Source organism: Corvus brachyrhynchos, unplaced genomic scaffold (genome assembly GCF_000691975.1).
Source record: "Corvus brachyrhynchos isolate BGI_N302 unplaced genomic scaffold, ASM69197v1 scaffold219, whole genome shotgun sequence".
NCBI lineage: Eukaryota > Metazoa > Chordata > Aves > Passeriformes > Corvidae > Corvus > Corvus brachyrhynchos.
Window position 1 is genome coordinate 93494 of NW_008240034.1, and position 5374 is coordinate 98867.

Here is a 5374-nt window from a genome sequence, read left to right on the forward strand (position 1 = left end):
ACAAAGTGTCCCAAGGACAATCCCAAAGTTTTTTGTTTTTCTGGCAAAAAATTGTACTGTAGAAGTCGGGACTAAGGAAGGCCCTGATCCCAGCAGGATGAGCTTAGTGATGCTCAGGACTGACTGGAATAAAAGAATTTGGGAATAAGGTTGGATTGGCAGAGTACAAGGTGTCCCTGAGCATCCCTCAGCCCCATGGAATGTCATTGCCGAATCCCCCCAGGAGCCCTTTGTTTACATTTTCACGTGGAGCTGTTCACGACATTTACCCAGAAATCCACAACAAAGCTTTTTCCAAGGACAAGGTGAGATCCTGAGGTGAAAATGCAGCACCCCAACACCCCTCCCCCGCAGCGCCCGCAGCAAAACCCACCTGAATGTTTGTCCTTTGCCCCAAAATCCCCACAAAATTCTGGGATCAGGCACAACGATCTGGACAATCACTTCTTGATGGCTCCGCTCTCAAAGCCTATGGCTCCTTCCAGCCGGCGTTACACGTTTGGGAAACACCGACCCTATTTTATTTAACACCTGGGACTAATTAAGTCCAGCTTTACTGTTGGGCAATTAGTTCACATGTCTGTGCCCCGTGGAAAAACAAACCCGTTTGTTTCGCTCGCAGGTTCTCAACCTGCAGCCTCTGGGCTCCAAACAAAGCCGAGCACTTTGTTTATTGCTGCAGTAGCTGAAGGGCTGAATGGAGCTTTGTTGTGTTGGGTGCTGAACAGCCATAAAAAGGGTGAGTCTGTGGCCAAGGAGCTTGTCCCAACATGGACTTGGGGCCAGGCTGTGATGTAGAGCCAGAGCTGGGAACTCTGCCCAGGCCCTGCAGTTCAGACATAGCAAGGGAGGGAGAATATTTCATTTTATGTACAGAATGCTTACACAGAATTACCCCATCACGCCTCAGCACCGTTCCCTGTGCGTCCTAATGGCAGCTGGGATGGAGTCTGCAGCCTTTTCAAGCCTTCAAATGAGCCCTGGCCTCGGTGCCGTGCGGGGTGGATGCGTTGGGCGTCATCCAGCACCACCGGGAAGTGCCAAATCAGCCTGGAAGTGTCGGTCTTTGTGCTTCCCTGGGGTTCGGGCCATCATCCCAGGGGATTTCCATCATCCCAGGGTGTTTCCATCATCTCAGCAGGGTTTCCATCATCCTGGTGAGGTTTCCATCATCCCCCCGGGGTTTCCAGCATCCCAGTGGGGTTTCCATCATCCTGGCAGGGTTTTGATCATCCCAGTGGGGTTTCCATCATCCCCCCGGCGTTTCCATCATCCTGGCAGGGTTCCCATCATCCCAGCAGGGATTCCATCATCCCAGTGAGGTTTCTGTCATCCCAGTGGGGTTTCCATCATCCCAGCGGGGTTTCCATCATCCCAGGGTGTTTCCATCATCCCCCTGGGGTTTCCAGCATCTCAGTGGGGTTTCCATCATCCCGGAAGGCTCCCATCATCCTGGCAGGGTTTCCATCATCCCCCTGAGGTTTCCATCATCCCAATGGGGTTTCCATCATCCTGGCAGGGTTCCCAGCATCCCAGCAGGGTTTCCATCATCTCAGCGGGGTCTCCATCATCTCAGCGGGGTTTCCATCATCTCAGCAGGGTTTCCATCATCCCAATGGGGTTTCCATCATCCTGGCAGGGTTTTGATCATCCCAGTGGGGTTTCCATCATCCCCCCGGCATTTCTGTCATCCTGGCAGGGTTTCCATCATCCCAGCAGGGATTCCAGCATCCCGGAGGGTTTCCATCATCCCAGTGGGGTTTTCATCACCCCAGGGTGTTTCCAGCATCCCGGAGGGATCCCAGCATCCCGGCCGGACCCGGCGCGCTCCGTGCAGCCACAGGAGGGTGCAGTGTCCCCGGGCTGCTCCCGGAGCCAGGCACTCTCCTCTCCATCCCCCCGCCCCAGACAGCGAGGATTTCAAATATCTGCTGGAAATTCAGCCTTGTCTCCTCATCCTAGGGGGAGGAAGGCACTGGGTGATTTTGGAGATGAAATTTGGGGGCTGTTTCTTGCCTGCAAAACCATTTTTTCAGGCAGATTTTCAGGCGGTTTCTGATACCAAACTCATCTGGAAAATAAACTTTCTAGCGACCTAAGGGACTGAAAATTCCTATTCTTTATGCTATTTATCACCTCCTCCTCTTTGCTGTGATCCTCTGGTCTTTTTACCATTCTCTGTTTTCCAGGATTTGTGCAGGTGATGGAGGTCTTAGCTTGTGAGGGTTGTGCAGCTCCATCCCCTCCTCAGCGACAGGTCAAGACTGGAGTAAAGCCCGGTTTTGGAGCTGGTCTGGTGCAAATCTGAGGGTTCTCGGAGCAGTGCTGGGTTGGGGGAATTTGCCTTTTAAGTCAGGAGTCTCTAACTCTGTATTTACCACCCAGGAGGGACTGGAAATTCTGCAAATCAACGGAAAAGAAGTTTTCCAAAGGGTCTGGCAGAACAGAGCCACTCTCCGGGGAAGGAAAACTGGGAATCTGCCCCTCAGTCCCTGTTCATTCCACGCTGAGTGTGTTTGAGACCAGCTCCAGCAGACAGAACACCCCTGGAATGGCACCGGGCCACGCTCACAGCAATTAGTCTTCCCTTGGCCAGCAGCAGCACCATTCAATTAAACCCCAAATATTTTGTTCAGTTGCTCTTTTCTGGGTGTGCTCTGGGGGCTCAGACAATGGCCAGCGTGGCCTGGGGAGGAAGGAAACCACTCTGTCCACCCAGCCAGGGAACTGGCCCAAAATCCAGCCCAGCAATCAATCCCAGTCCCTTTGAACTCAGTTTTCCAGTGCAGAGCCAGCCCTTTCCAGTCTGGACAGAGAGAGTGGCTGGAGTGGAGCTGGGGGCTGTGATCTCCCACCCTCAGCCAGCTCCTCCTGGGAGCAAAGGATGTTTTCCTTGTTTTTTCAGGGCTATTCGGATCAGCAAACCTTCCAGGCAGCACAAAATGCTGGGGGACTCAGGAGGTCCCTCCTGGGCACCTCCTGCTGCTGCTCCATCCCAGAAGGGGCATTCAGAGGGCTCCAGAAAAGGCTTTAAACAAACTCATGTCAGAACATGAATTACGGCTGGCACAACTCCTGCTCAGGTTCATCCTGCTTTGCTCGCAGCAGAGGATCCAGGAGGATCCGCCACAAAAATACCACAGCTTCTTGCTTTTTCCTTCATCCCTTTGGTTTGTTTTTTTCAGGCCAACATCCCATCAGGACATGGAGCTGGCCAGGCCTTTGAGGCTTTTTTCTTTCTCCATCCCCATCTCACGGTCTGGTGGCTGCAGGCTGGTGCAGGGGCAGCCTGGGTGGCACCAGGGACCGTGGCCAGGAGCTCCCGTGGCTTTGGCGCTGGCTGTGCCTGGAAGGGTCACGGCAGGACACGAGGCTGCAGGGGCTGTGCTGGCATCCACGCCAACTGCCCAGGGCTGCAAATCCCCTCTCACTGCTCCGGAGCCCCCCTGCAATCCCCTGCTGGGGTCTCAGGTTCAGGGAGTTTGCTTTAATACATATATATAATATATTTATATATGTTACATCTCCCCCTGGCAACTTCGCACCCCTTAACTGTTCATTCAAATCCTCCTGGAAGAAAAGGCACCTCCGGGGTGGTTTTGGGGTTGCTCTGTCCCCAAAGAGGGCTCAGGCTGGGGGTCCATCCACACCCTGGCGCTTCCATCCTTTCCCCAGGGCCCCTCTCTCTTCCCAGGGAAAAGCAGGGCAGCTCGGAAAGGCTCCTTTTTCCAACATTTGCGGCACTGCCAGGTAATTCTCTCTCCACCGAGGCTCCCAAACTCAGCTTTGGAATCCCAGAGCCGCCTTCAGAAGGGAGGAGGAAATGAGCTCCTGCCTTTCATTGTTGCTGATCTCTGAGGTGTCCTGCGCGGGGGTTGTTTGGAAAGAAGCAGCATTTGGTTACTTTCAGTGCTTATTCTCCACTTTGGAGGTGGGTTGTCCTCGGTGGGACACTCCACGGTGGCAGCAGGACAGGAGAATGCCGGGATCAGCGGAGCCAGCGGGGCCCGAATGATGTAACTGCAGAGGGAAGGGACTTCTGAAAACATCGGCGAGTTCTTGAGGGCTTTTTTTCGATTCAAAGCCAATCCCTGCCATTGCTGTGAGCACGGCTGCCTTTCAGGCCATTTCCTCACACACTCCCTGGGTTTTTAAAAGCATTTGGAAAGCTCCGGTTAAAATGAAGGATGGGGGTGGTTTTTTTTGTTGGGGGGGTGAGTGGGGGGGGAACCAAACCAAAACCAATCCTGGCTTGCTTTATCTGCTTTGTCCGCACTATCAGCACGGGCTCTCTGCTTTATGGCTTTTCCTGGGATGTTTTATCCACCGGGGAGCCGCCGGCATCGCCTCCAGGGCTGCCCCGAGCTCCCTCCCTGCTCCTCCACAGAAAGGCTGATTAGTTTTATACTCTTTCAGCCAAGACCTGCCTTCTGCACTGATGTCAGCAGTCAGGGCGGGACTTTTCCAGCCTTGTGGGTTTGGGGATTTTTTTTTTCTTTTTTCCTTTTTTTTTTTTCTCTTTTGGATAATCCTGGCAAAATTCCTGAGCAAAGTTGTTGGTTTGTTGTTTTTTTTTTTTCTCCCTCTTTCTTTCTTTTTTTTTGTTGTTTTTTTTTTTTTCTCGAGCAGCCCCTATCCATGTGCTGCCTCCGAGCCGCTCTCTTATTACTGCTCACTTCCTGAAAGGAGACTTTTTAGCAAAGGCTCCAGCTCCAGCTCTGCCTGGGTCTGACAGAAGAAGGTTCTTGAGGAAGGCGACACAAACCCTCAGCCTGGAAACTTTCTGACACGCGCAGGGCTGAGGGGGAGAGAGGAGCTTTTGGCTGCTGCTGGGAAAAAGAAGAGAAAAAAAAAAGAGAGAGAGAGAAGCTGAAGGAATTAAAAGGGGAAAAAAAAAAAAAAAGAAGAAAGAAGGGAAAGCACTCGAAAAGGTAAAACGCTCTTTAAAATAATTTTTCCAGAGGAGACTCTTTGAGGTTGGAGTGGGGTGGTCTGGGGTGGAGGGAACGCGAATGTTCTTTGAAATCAGAACCGTCTCCCTGGAGAAGGAATGAGCCCGGAGAGCCTTGCACGCTGGAAAAACATTTATGAGAATGAAAACCATGTTCACCCTTCCCCAGCATTCAGAGTTTCCATAAAAACGCAGGCTTGTGTTTCAAAGTGGCTGCAGGCAGCAGGAGCCGGGATCTCGTGCGCTGCTCCCCCGCCTCCCCCAGCCCCTCTCGGCTGCACTTTTTTAATTGCATTAACCCAGGGATCGAATGTTTGCTGCTCTAAACCCCAAATCTCCTCTGCTGGGCTGCCCGGGGCGAAGCTCTCAGTTACAGAGAGCAGCAGCTCCGAGCCCCGCTGCAGAATGAAGCGTTCCTCGCTG

General features: G+C 52.7%; 1 protein-coding gene across 1 annotated transcript in view; it reads right to left on the reverse strand.

Moving 5' to 3' along the window:
* The window catches only part of LOC103622100 (tyrosine-protein kinase ZAP-70), a 33502-nt gene extending 32791 nt beyond the window's left edge, over window positions 1-711 (reverse strand). Inside the window, exon 1 of the mRNA XM_017743889.1 lies at window positions 374-711. The gene's annotated coding sequence lies outside the window, so the exon portion shown is untranslated. The remainder of the gene's footprint in view (window positions 1-373) is intronic.
* Between the last annotated feature and the right edge of the window lie 4663 nt (window positions 712-5374).